This window comes from Marmota flaviventris, chromosome 3, assembly GCF_047511675.1.
Source record: "Marmota flaviventris isolate mMarFla1 chromosome 3, mMarFla1.hap1, whole genome shotgun sequence".
Taxonomy (NCBI): Eukaryota; Metazoa; Chordata; class Mammalia; order Rodentia; family Sciuridae; genus Marmota; species Marmota flaviventris.
In genome coordinates, this window is record NC_092500.1 from 11,998,128 (window position 1) to 12,010,529 (window position 12,402).

Below are 12,402 nucleotides of genomic sequence, written 5' to 3' on the forward strand. Positions count from 1 at the left end.
TGCCAGCCTCCTGGTCCCCTCCTTGTAACTGGCCGTAATCCTCCTGCTGTCCCGGCCTCCAGGCCAAATCCAAGGGCCTCACCTCCAGGCGGACTCCTCTGAGCTCACTAGCTCTGGCCTCCGAGAGCACGTGGTCCCCCGCTCTGGGCCTCGTTTTCTTCAACGCCCAAACGAGGAGGGCTTTTTGGTCACTTTTAGCTCAGTGTCCTTAGTGGGCTGCAAGGACCAGCTGAAGGCAGGTGGGACTTGGTGTTGGGGACTCTCCAGAGTCTTTGGGCCCCAGAGACTCCTGGGGGGAACTGGCGTGTCTCCTCAAGGACACTAGATGGCGCCAGCGGGTCACCCATCTCCCTGAGGCTGCCCGGGAATCCCAGCTCTGGGGTGAGCTGACCTCACCTCCCTCCTCCCAGGGCTCCAGGCCCCTGCAGGAGGCCCCTGGCAGAGGCCTGCAAAGGAGAGCCCGAGATTCCAAGCCAGGCCTTGCTCCTAGGGGGTGCCCTGTGCCTCTCTGGGTGAGCCCTGGGCGTGGTTTGGGACCTCTGCGACCTCGGTAAAGCAGGGTATCCAGAGTCTTCTCCAGAGGAGTCGGGGAGACTGAACCAGTTGGGGCACAAGCACCCCTCTGCTGCCTCCTGGCACTGTGCAAGCTCAGTGAGCGCCATCTGTCCCTGGGGTCACCAGTGAGCCTTTGTAGTTTAGGACACGCCTCGAGGGCTCCTTGGGCAAGAATCTTGGGCAGGATGCCCAGAGCTCTGGTTTGCCTTTGACTGTTGTGTTGCTGTGTGGCCTTTGGCAAGTTACTTCCTGTCTCTGGTCCTCTGCTTGACCTCAATCAGCTTTGAAAGTCTGAGAGTGTCTTCAAGAAACAAAGTCTTGGGAGCCAAGCGTCCGGCGTGACCCCTGCTCATTTCTCTTCCCAGATGTGTGACCTGGGCCTCTCTGGGCTTCGAGGGGTCATCACCAAATTCTTTGTGTGACTATTTGTTCTAAACCTGTCTTCTTGTTTCTCTGGTGAGTTCCTCGAGGGCCACCGTGGGCTGGTGTCCGTGGCTACCTCGTGAACTCCACCCTCAGCCTGGGCCAAGGCCTCATGCTCAGAGCCGCAGGACTCCACTCCTGTCCACGCTGTATCCAGCATGCCCGGCCTTCTCGCCCGCAACCCTGGCCTCCATCTCTCAGGATGGACAGGGCACCTGAGGGCCAGAGAAGTTGGATCCCTGCCAAGGTCACACTGCCACTAAGTGCAGAAGCTGGGACCGAAACAGCCCCCCCACAGTGGGGCAGCTGCTAAGAGACCCGTAGGGGACCCCAAGGTCCTGACACCCCAAGTTGCCCGTGAGTGTTGGACCTCACTACCGTGCAGATGGGAGGGAGCCGAACTTGAGCCAGGACATCACCCTGGACCGTCTGCCTGGGGCCTGGGGTCATCACAGCACCTTGTTTATGGCACTGGGGACGGAGCCCAGGGTGCTCCGTCACTGAGTCCCCGGCCCTGTCTATATTTTTAAGAATTCTGAGATAGGCTCTCGCCTGCTGGCCTGGGGCTTGGGGTCCCCTGCCTTGGTTTCCTGAGTCGCTAGGATGACAGGCATGTGGCACGTGCTGTGCAGGTCCCTTTAAGAGGCTATCAGGAGTGTCAGAAGAGAGGGGACGGCAGGAGGAGAGGGAGAACAGGCCACGTGTGGGAGTGACAGCCATATCCATCTTGGAAGGCCAGGACGACCCGGCCAGCTGACATCCCAGCCCAGCGAGCCTGATTTTGGACTTTGGGGCTTCAGAGCTGTGGATGACAAGTACATGCTTTTCTATTTTTTATTTTTTGTGCTGCAGATTGAACCCAGGGCAGGTGCGCCACACCCCAGCCCTTTTTATTTTTTTTCAATTTGAAGACAGGGCCTTGCTAAGTTGCTTAGGACCTCGCTAAGTTGCTGAGGCTGGCCTCAAACTTGCCATCCTCCTGCCTCAGCCTCCCCATCCCTGGGATTACAGGCCCGGCAAGCGCGGGCTATTTTAAGCTACCGAGTGTGTAGCCGGGGGCTGCAGCAGCCACAGGAAACTCAGACATGGCCAGAAAGCTCCTGGCAGCATCTTCTCAGTGCTGCCCCCTCCCTCCTCCCGCTAGGACAGAAGGACAGTGGAGAGGGACTTCTAGGATCTCCCAGCTCCGCTAGCCCAGGCCAGACACAGAGAGCGACCTGCCTCCATCTCGCAGGGGAGTCGGGGACGGGGGCATCTTCTGGGCAGGTCCCTGGGCTGCTTGGTCTGTTCTTCTGGCCTCTAGTGCTGGGCAGCCTGGTGAAGCTGTCTAGTGGGAACCCATTTTCCAGGTGAGGAAGCTGAGGCTGCACCCCCAGGCCCCAGCCTCCAGCCGCCTTCTTGGAAAGGCCCTCCCCTCCCCCTGGCTCCTCGTGTTTGTCCAGCAGACAGGGGCCAGCGGGGTCTGGGAAAGCCACGCTGGAGCCCAGTCCAGCTGCGGCAGGGGATGGGAGGGCAGCTCCTCCGTGACCTTCAGCCTGGGAAAACTCTGAGCCCTTCCTGTCCCCGCCCTGCGGCAGCCCCATCCCCACAGCTGCGAGAAATTCCCGGGGGGAGGGGGGCGAGGGGGGGGCAGCGTCCAGTGGAGCTGGGAGGGGGAGGGGCCTAGACTGGAGGGGTGGATCCCCGACCACACTGGTCCCTGGGGTGATCCTGGATTACCGGAAGCCCGGGCTCTGGGCTTGTCTGAGGACCGCCTGCCCAGCTTCCGGTGGCCCCTGCTCGGCCTCCTGTGAGGGTCCACACCCAGTGGCCTCCTTGACCCACACAGCAGCCCTGCCAAGACAAGACCGCTGTTGTCCCAGTTTACCGGCGAAGAAACCGAGGCCCAGAGAGAAGAGAGGACTGGCCAAGGTCAAGGTCCTGCAGAGGCCACGCTGGACTCTGCTTACTACTCGCGAGCTCTCACGGGAGACTCTGGACCTGACTCCGGCACGTTCTAGTCCCAGCCGTGCTGTGGGTCACGGAGCAAACCCCCTCCCTGAGCCCCCACTTGCTCATCTGCAAACTAGAAGCCACCTGTGTCTGTCTCATGGGGCACCACCCGGAGCCAATGAGCGAGCCCTGTGCCCAGCACCGGGTCATGCCCACTTACAAAATACACTCGGGAGCATGTTGGGAACTCACAGGTGCAGGGCCTGGGGGTCGCGACTTAAGCAGGCTACGTAGAGGTGCAGGAGTGGCCACATGTGTCCCTGCGAAGGAGTAAGCCAGCAAGGTGGGGGCTGCCTGGCAAGCCCGAGCAACACCAAAGAGTGAGTGTACCCGGGGTCAGGGTTAGTGGCTTGTGGTGGCATTAGGGGAAACCTGAGAGGGGGTGGGGGGCGGTGGAGCCTGCAGTCTGCTGCGGCCTGGGTGGACCTCAGCTGTCACTGGAGTGGAGTGGGGGTCGCTGCAGGGTGTCCTCGTTGCCAACCAGACCCTCTAGCTTGAGTAGCCCCGCAGGCCCTGGGAGAGGGAGCGTCCCTCCGCCCCCCCCAGCCCTGCCCTCCTCCCAATGCTCCAGGAAACCCGAGAATCAGAGTGTTGTAAGGTGTCACCAAGGGACCCTTGATGTGACTGGCTGCTTCACGGAGGACAGGGGCTGGAGAGGGGGCTGGGGCAGGTCCTCCCTGGTGGTGAACAGGACGTTTTGTTCTTCTGGGTCACATCCAGGGAGTCCCCAGGGGAGTGCTCTGGGTCGCCCTTTGCTAAAGGCCTCTCCAATAGAGGGTCCTTCTCCACTGTGCGCGGACACTCCCTGTGCTCTGGGGACGAGGGCTCCCTCCAGGCTGCCCTCCCACCGGCTCTGCCAGCCTCCTCCCCTGTCCTCCCGCCCTCAGCCCAGCCTCCCGCAAGCACAAACACACCTCGGAGCTCAGCCTGGGAACCAGAGCCTCCGCGGGTGGGCGACACCGATGCCACCAAGTCCAGAGGGTGCCTCTCTGCCCGCCCCTCGCCTGCGGTCCCCCTTTAATCTGCACAGTGAACTGTCTCCGACTGACAAACGAGAAGGACGGGGGACAACTTCCAATGGACAGTTGTCAACTGCTTAACTCTAAGAGCAACTGTCCTTGTGCAAACGTGGACGCCAGGGCTCTGCGCCACCGCCCGCCCTGTCCCGCGCGGCTCTACCCAGCGCTACTGAGCGCCCGCCCCTTCCCAGGCCTGGCCACCGTCCCGGGGCGACTGTCGGCCACGCAGGTGGCGGCCTCAGTCGTGGGCCTGGGGTCGCAGCGGCGCTGTCGCCTGCCAGGACCCAGGCTCCTTCCCTCCTCCCCGTGTCCTCAGGGAGACCCGCGCGAGAGCACCCGGCGCCGCTCTGACCCGGCCTTGGACGCTCCGCCGGCGCAGACCCGCTCCCGACCCTCCACTCCCGACCAGTCTGGGGTGAGCGCGTGCCTCGTGGGCGTGGCCCTGGGGACCCCGCTTCTTATTGGCGTCAGGGACAAGCAGCGCCAGGAGCCAGGAGCAGGGGAACCTTGGGGGAAGAGTCATGCGGCCAGCCTGCCCCCGACCTGGCGCCTCGGTTTGCTCCTCTGGGCGACACGTGGACACCCCCACCAGCCCTCCCCTCCCCCTTCCTCGCGGGACCCACAGGGTGGGACAGAGCCCCGGTTCCAGCGGGGTCGGGGTGGGGGCTCAGGAGCAGGAACCTGGACTGTACGGAGGTCTCTGCTGACCTTCCACCAAAGGGCCCTTCCGCACCCGCAGCCCAGGGCTTTGTCACCCACACGGTCAAGGTCAGGACTGATGTAGGCTGCCGGGCACGGCCCACGCCTTATCTCACTTATCACTCACTCCTCGGAGGTGCTCGGGCTGGCCAGGCAGCGCCCACCTTGCTGGCTTACTCCTTCGCAGGGGCACATGTGGCCACTCCCGCACGGCCTGCACAGCCTGTTTAAGTTGCAACCCCTCCGCAGACAGGAGGCCACATAGTGGCTGAGCTCAGGGATTCTGGAGCCCCGTTGTATTGGCTCAAATCGGGGCTTACTACTTCCAAAGCTGTGTGACCTTGGGCAGGTGACCAGCCACTCTGTGTCTTGGTTTCTAAATCAGGATAGCAATAGTACCTGCTTCTTGGGGTTACGTGGGGGACTGAACACAGTCACAGAGACTGTCACCTAGAACCATGCCTGTCACTGAGTAATGCTCAATAAATGCCACCTCTTAAAGTTGGTGAGGAAATGGAGGCTCAGAGAGGTAAAGGAACACGTCTGGGGTCCACCCGCCAGGAGATTCTAACCCAGGTGCTCTGGCATGGGAGCCCTTGTGTGGAACAGACGCAATGCTGCTCTAAAGGACGGTGACCTGGCTGCGCCCTCAGCCGATCTGGCACACAAGGGTCTGGATTCCACTGCTGTCTGAGCCAGAGGATGTGGGAGGCTGCTCCTGCTGACCTCCAAGGTCCACTGCCATTGCTGAGGCTGGAGGCTTCTCCCTGGGAGCCCCTGCCGTGGGGCTGCTGACCCAGGCGCGGAGGTAGCAGCACGTGCACATGGGGCCCTTGAACATGTGCAGAACCCTGCCCCCGCCTCCCACAGGGTGCGGCTCCCAGGGCTCCCTGCACAGCCCCTGGGGGAGGCGCCCCCGCAGGCTCTGCTCCCTGAGGTGCATGTGACAGGCAGGTGGCGTGGGAGGGAGGAGGGGCCCAGCTCAGGGCTGAGTGACAGCCTTCCCTCGCGAGGAGCTGGGCTGCCCCCCAGGCACCCGGGGCCTTGAAGGCGGAAACAGAGACCGCTGCTGGGTCACCCTCCGGCTTGGCGAGCCAGGGCCAGCTCCATCCCCGGGCCTCGCTCCGGGGGTCCATCCAGCGTGGACAATGGCCCTGACCCTGAGGACGCCTTGGCCCGTGGGGAGGTCACACAGAAAGAGCACGCGTGTGCCACCTCTGGCCTCGGGACACCCTCAGTTCCCGCCCAGCCTCCATCCCCTTGGAGGCCGGGAGGGACTCGGGGCTGAGACGGGAAGGGACACCCTTGGGCATCCTCGCAGGGCACGAGTTCAGCAGCGGCGGTGGCTGGAGGTCGCACTGGGCAGGTGAAGGGACCCCAGGTTCCTGGCATCGGGATCCTGCAGGCGGAGTGGACGGCCCCTCTCCCACGCCAGGCCTCGGCCTGCTCTTGATCATGGGTCCCCTCCCGAGCCTGCTGCTGGCTGTAGCAGCTGCCCCTGGGTGAGGTCTCCGCCCCCGGGCTGACAGGCAAAGCTGAGCCCGTGGCTGGAGCAGGGCCCCCCAGCTGCTCCCTCCTCAGACCCGTGGGCACCTCCCGTGTGCCAGACCCGGCGCTGGGGATGCGCAGTGGACCGCGCCTTGCGGGTTCCGGAGGGGACGGGCAGGCCGAGCGTCCAGCCCTCAGCTGAAAACGTGAAATCCCAAATGCCCCAAAGTCTGAGGCCTCCCGAGCACCGACCGAGGTCGCCTGACTTCGTGTGACGTTTTGCCGTCGAGATGCAGATGCGTTGAGAGTGTGGTGTAGAGTCCCTTCAGGCTCCGTGTCCAAGGTGCATGCACCACAAAAGTGAATTGAAAGCCTAGATTTGGGTCCCCTCCCTGGGACGGTTCCTCATGTGTCTGCCAATGTTCCAAAATCTGGAAAAATCTGAAATCCCAAACACCCCCGGCCTCGAGCGCTTGCAGTAGGGGGTCCTCGGGCTGTGACGGGGACTCGTTCCAAGGAAATGGCGATGGGGTGATCCAGGGGCCCGCGGGCCGCAGGCTGAGGGGGGCCCTCTTCCAGGGTAAGCCCTTGAGCAGGGCCCTGAAAGCACCGAGATGGAGCCCCATGGACCCCAGCTAGGGCACTCCGGGCAGAGGGCAGGGCGGGGGCAGACCTCTTCGCACGTTCAAGAATCTGCAAGGACTGGGGAGTCCAGAGAGCCGGGAGGTGAGGCCAGATGAAGAAAGGTGGGGTGCGGGGAGGTGACACAGAACTTGGTGAGGAATCCTGGGCTTCCAGGGAGCAGGAAAGAAGGAAGCTAGGCCCAGGTTTGCCTCACTGAGTCCCCTGTCCCCGGGGACAGCAGGCACCTCCCCTCAGCCACGGACAGAACACACCTGAGACTCCCAGGCAGAGAGTCACCTGGCCCAGCCCACTGTGTCCCCACAGCCCACGTGGTGAATGGAGAAGCTGAGGCTCAGAGAGGCAAAGCGACACCACCCCACGGCCCCCCGCATCCCGAGGTGACTCCCACGCTGGCACACGGCGGCGCTTTTTCAAAATGATGTTTGTGAAACTTAGTCTCAGTCTCGACAGCCAAGACAGGACGGTGGGGATGCTCAGCTGCCCGCGAGCCAGATGAAGGCTCCGCTGCTGCCAAGGCTCTTCTTGTGGATGCAGTAAGCACGCTTCAACCCCAGAAATCACCCAGCCTCGCTCAGGGTACGCCACGAGTGGCTCTTTGAATCTGAGCCGAGGAGGGCTTTGGGGGTGTGCTGCTGATGGGGGCCTACTCACATCCAACCCCGGGTGGAATACCTTAGATTGCCAGGAAACAGGGCTGGGTCCTTTCCTCTCAGCGGCCGTGGCAGAGAAGGAACACCATTAACGTTTACTAAAGAGAAGGATCTTCCTGAGGTGACCCTCTGAATGCACGGGTAGGTGGACACACGTGGAGCCAGGAAGAGTAGGATTTTCAGGGCGGTATCACAAGGAGAAAGGACAGCTGAAAAGTTAGCAGAAGATATATGTTTTGTACTCTGTACGAAATGCCCACTCCCCCTCCCAGAGTTGGTCCAGTCACATGAAAGCTAGAAGGATTCTGCATTAGTCAGTTTTCACCAGGTTGTGCTGCATAACAAGCATCCCCTGGTCTTTTTCTTGCGGTGGTTTTGCCATTTCTTTGTTGCTGGTGTTGCACATCAGCAGCAGGGTGAGCAGCTGCGGCAGCTCCCATCCAGGCTGGGGTCAGGTCCAGGGCTGCCCAGGCGTTTCTCCTGCCAGGATCCAGCCTCAGGAGTGCAGCTCACTACCGTGTAGGAGAACGGCGGGCCGAGTGGATTTTAAACCATTCTCAAGAGACTCTGGGGATTTCCAGAGCCTCTCGGACCCCGGTGGGCCACAGTGAGTGGGCGGCAGGAAGTTCAAGTGGCCGGGGCTCCACGACTCCCACCTTCAGCACCCCACCCCACTTCATCTGCTGGGTCCCCCGGAAGTCTTCCTAAAGCTGCTGAGGAAACGTTGCATTAAAAATAAACAAATCAATGATCTCATATCCCCCCCCCACCACACAGGAAGACCAAGGCCTCCGAAGAGAGATCAGGAAGCGGATGGGTGGCTGAGCCCGGGAACGTGACCTGCAGGCGCCTCTCCCTACGGCCGCCTGGGCCATCGGCTCTCAAGACTTCAACGTTTTCATCCCAGGAAAGACACAGATAATAGATTTTAAAGCCGTATAGAGTTGCCCTCGATCTCCACGGGGGATTGCCTCCCAGACCCCTCCCCACGGATCCCCAAATCCCCTGATGCTGGAATGCCTTATAGAAAACGGTGCTGTATTTACAGTCTTCTCGCACACTCCAGATCATCTCTAGATCACATTTAATACAAAGGAACGCTACACAGTAGTTGTCACACTGTATCGTTTAGGGGATGGTCGCAAGAAAAATAACCTGTGCCTTCAGAGCAGATGCGCTTTTCCCCCTAATAGCTCCTATCTTCCTTGTAGGCAGGTGGAGTGTGTGTATACACAGTGTGACGGGGGCTAGGGAGAATTAAAAAACAGAGGGGAGGAATAAATAGTTGTAGAGGGGTTATTTGGGATGGAGCGGCTACAAAGCCCTCTTTGAATAGGTGAGATTGAAGCAAAGACCTGGACAAAGCAAGAGAGAAAGCCACGTGTATATCTGGAAGCAGAGACGGTGGGGAAAGCAGGTGCAAAGGTCCTGAGGTTGCTGGAACCCGGTGAGTTGAAGGCACAGCAAGGTTTGAGCTGGAGTGTCTAGAGGCCAGTTTGTGGCTGAGGAACTGGGGACGCCTGTGGAGGATTTGGGTTAGGGAGAAGATGATCTGTTTCGCATCCTGGGAAGAACTGAGGGCGGAGAGACTCAAGGAAGAGGCTCTTGCCTGTGCGCCGGCAGGTGGTGGGTGGCTCAGAGACACTGGGGCTGTTTTCAGCATTTGGCTGGAACGATCCATCCCAGCACTGACTGCTTCACAGAAGACAGACTCTCAGAGAAGGCAGGACAGTGGGCGTCCATCCCCAGGACACCCACCACCTGCAGCAGCAGGCAGGAAGCGGGCGGCGGGTCCTCCGAGGGACTCTGGCTGGACTGCCAGGATATGAATGAGCCCAGGGAGGCCTCTCTGAGAACTCCTGGGGTGACAGTCGTGACCCGCAGTTCCACCACACCCAGGGCTGGCACAGGTGCCACAGAACTCCTCCCCCACACTTCCCTGTTCCCCCAGTCGCCCTGTCCCCCTCTTCCTTTGGAAAATTGGACGAGGTCCTCGAAGGGTGGCCCTCTCCCCTAGTTTAACTCTACTGTTACCTCACCTCCCCAGGAAGCCTTCCCAAGTGTCCCCACTTGGACTTCACCTGCGACGCACCCCAGTGGCCCTCAGCAGGACTGTGGCGTACCCCTGTTGCTGCACAGCAGGCCCCAACAGTCCTGGGGCCCCTCGCCTGCGCCCCACCCAGGGCAGGGGCTGGGGCTGAAGCTGCTTCGGGGCTCTTGCTCGGACCTCCCCTCGGGCTTGGGTTCCTTGGCATTTTCTGGCAGGGAAATATCAAGGGCCCAGAGGTGGGGTTTTGTTTTTGTAGCAGGAAAGAAAATGTCCAGGCGACCTCCTGCGGGTCCCTGGGGGCTGGGCCCTGGGGAGGAGGGTGCCGAGGAAGAGCTGCCAGCCAGAGTGGGCCAACCCAGCTCTCAGGGAGTGACCAGGCCAGGGTGACCAGCGGGGTCTGGTGCAAGCTCTTCTGTTTGATACCTGGGGACTGCGGCCTTGAGAGGAGGGGACACCCAGGCCTAGACCCCAGCTCGGCTGCTCCTGGGTTCCCAATGCGGACAGTGAGGGTCAATGGCCCTTGTTGTTCTAAGCCACTAAGTTTCAGGACAGCTTGTTATGCAGCGCTGGGGGACCGATAAGCTCATCAGCTTCGTCCTGCCAAGTGAGGCTTCCCAGGCCCTTGGCAGCTTCTCAAAATCACTCCGATCCCCAAAGACTAGAGATCCATCCTTGCAGTGGCTTCAGGAAAGGATGTCATCTCACGAGGACTAACCGGCTGGTCTCTTGAGAGTTTGGAGTTTGGAAGGAGATGGTGGGGACACAGCAGGAGCCATGAGAGGGACAGAGATGGACACAGCCAGAAGAGGGGTTGAGAGGACCAGCCTTGGGCTGAAGGCTTGGTGGAGGCTGGCCTCTGTTGCCCACTAGCCCTGACTCCCACCAGAGCCTCAGCCTCCGCGGGCGGCAGGCTCCTTATCTGTCTTAGGGTTGACTGACAGGGCCACGTGAGGGGGACAGTCTGTCCCCCGACTGTAGCAGCTAGAAGGAGTTTTCTAAATTGAAAATCTGATCAATGTGCTTGAAACCGATTGGCGCCTGGTGCTGCTCAGATACAGGTGGAGTCCCCCGGCCTGCGCATCGCTGGGACCTGGCCCTGCCTGGCCGGCGCCTCCTTCACCCCGTGTTAACCACGCAGCCACCCTTGGGTTGCTCGAAGGTGCCAGGGCTGCCTCTCGCCTCGGGCCCTGTGGCTGGCACGGGCTCTTCCCGCCTCCCACCTGCTGGCTCCGCCTCCCACCTGCTGGCTCCGCCTCCCACCTGCTGGCTCCGCCTCCTTCCGCCTCAGCTGGGCCGGGCGCCGCCCTCTTTGCTGCGGGTGCTCCCGTGGTCCTCATCACCTCCTCTAGTTCCGGGGTGTTTGCAGGATAAATTGGGATGCACGCCCCCCATTCCACTCCGACTTCAGGAGCTCTGGGGGCCTGGGGACTCGGGCCAGCCACGCCTCACAGGGCCAAGGGTGGTGGCTCTCTGCTGGTCCTTAACTTTGGCCGAGCCTCTACCTGCCTCTAGAGTTTTCTAAAGGTCTGAGGCCTGAGCCTTGGCGGCCCACACCTGTCATCCCAGCCACCCAGGAGGCCGAGGCAGGAGGATCGCCGGCAGCTTCTCGGGACCCTGTCTCAAAATAAAACCACAAGGGGCTGGGGGTGTAAAAACACAACGGGCAGCTCCGGGGGAACCTCCCACGCGGCTGCCAAGGGCTCCTTCTTGGAGGTCCCCCGTCTGTGATGCCTTGGGCCAGCCCTCCGCCCACGGGCACCCCAGAGATGCTCTCTCCAGCCCTCCCGGGGAGGGTGTGTGGGCGGTAGAGCACCCCTGGGTTCATACCCAGTACCCCACCCCTCCCATACTTTTTTGGTGCCTACCCAAAGAGGTCTTGGTAGAGGACAGGAGCGCTGGACATGGGAATGAGTCCACATTCTGCAGGCCAAGCCGGGACCGAGGGCCTGGCAGAGCCTCCCACCCAGGGCCACCTCACGGCCTGGAACCGCCCGCTGTGAGTCACGAGGGGACCAGGGCCTGCTGGGGCCTGGCCCTGCGCTCAGCCCGCCATCACTGGCTCATGGGATCCTTGGGAGCGTCTTAGAGGAGGGTGGTGTGAGCATCCCCATCTCCCAGATGGGAAGACAGGCTTGGAGCCACCAGGTCTCTGGCACTGACCCAGCCACAGGGGCAGAGCCGGGATCTGAGCCCCGGGTACTGCGGCTCTAGGATGGAGGTGCTGGGCCCCCACTCTCTGTTGCCAGGGATGGGGGGGGACTTGCTGATTGTCTCCGTTCTAATGACTGCTTTCTCGTCCTCAGAGACTGGACCCCCAACACCCGGGGGACACGGAGATCTGCTCCTGCACATCTGGGGTCTCGTCCCTTTGCAAAAGGATGGCCTCCCAGCTACCAGCAGGCACCGCAGAGCCTCGGGATCACGCAGGCTCAGCCGACCCGCTCCGGGCTGGGCTTCTCGGACACCAAAAGGCTCCCCTGGTGAAAGGGCCATTGTCAGCCCGGGGAAGAGGCAGGTTGCTATGGAAACCTCGCGGGCTGCAGGAGCCCTTTCCAGGCTTCCACGGGGCTCTGCCGAGGCGGCCGAGGGGCTCCAGCCCGGTGGGTCCCCCCGCCATGATGCCAGGTGAACCCCAAGCTCAGCAGCATCTGGGGCATCCCTCCGCCCCCCCCCCGGCACCCACGAGATGCTCTTTCCAGCCCTGGGGGGGAGGTGCGTGGGCGGGGAGGCCCCGTGACTGACGTGTGGGGTTGAGTCTCTAATTAAAACCCGCCTCCCCCCACTGCCAGGCAGAGGAGGGGAGTTCAGGTGTCAGCGGGGCTTTATCCCGAGTGTCTCTCCACGGGGACCTGTGCCCTCGTCTGACAATGCACAGAGACCT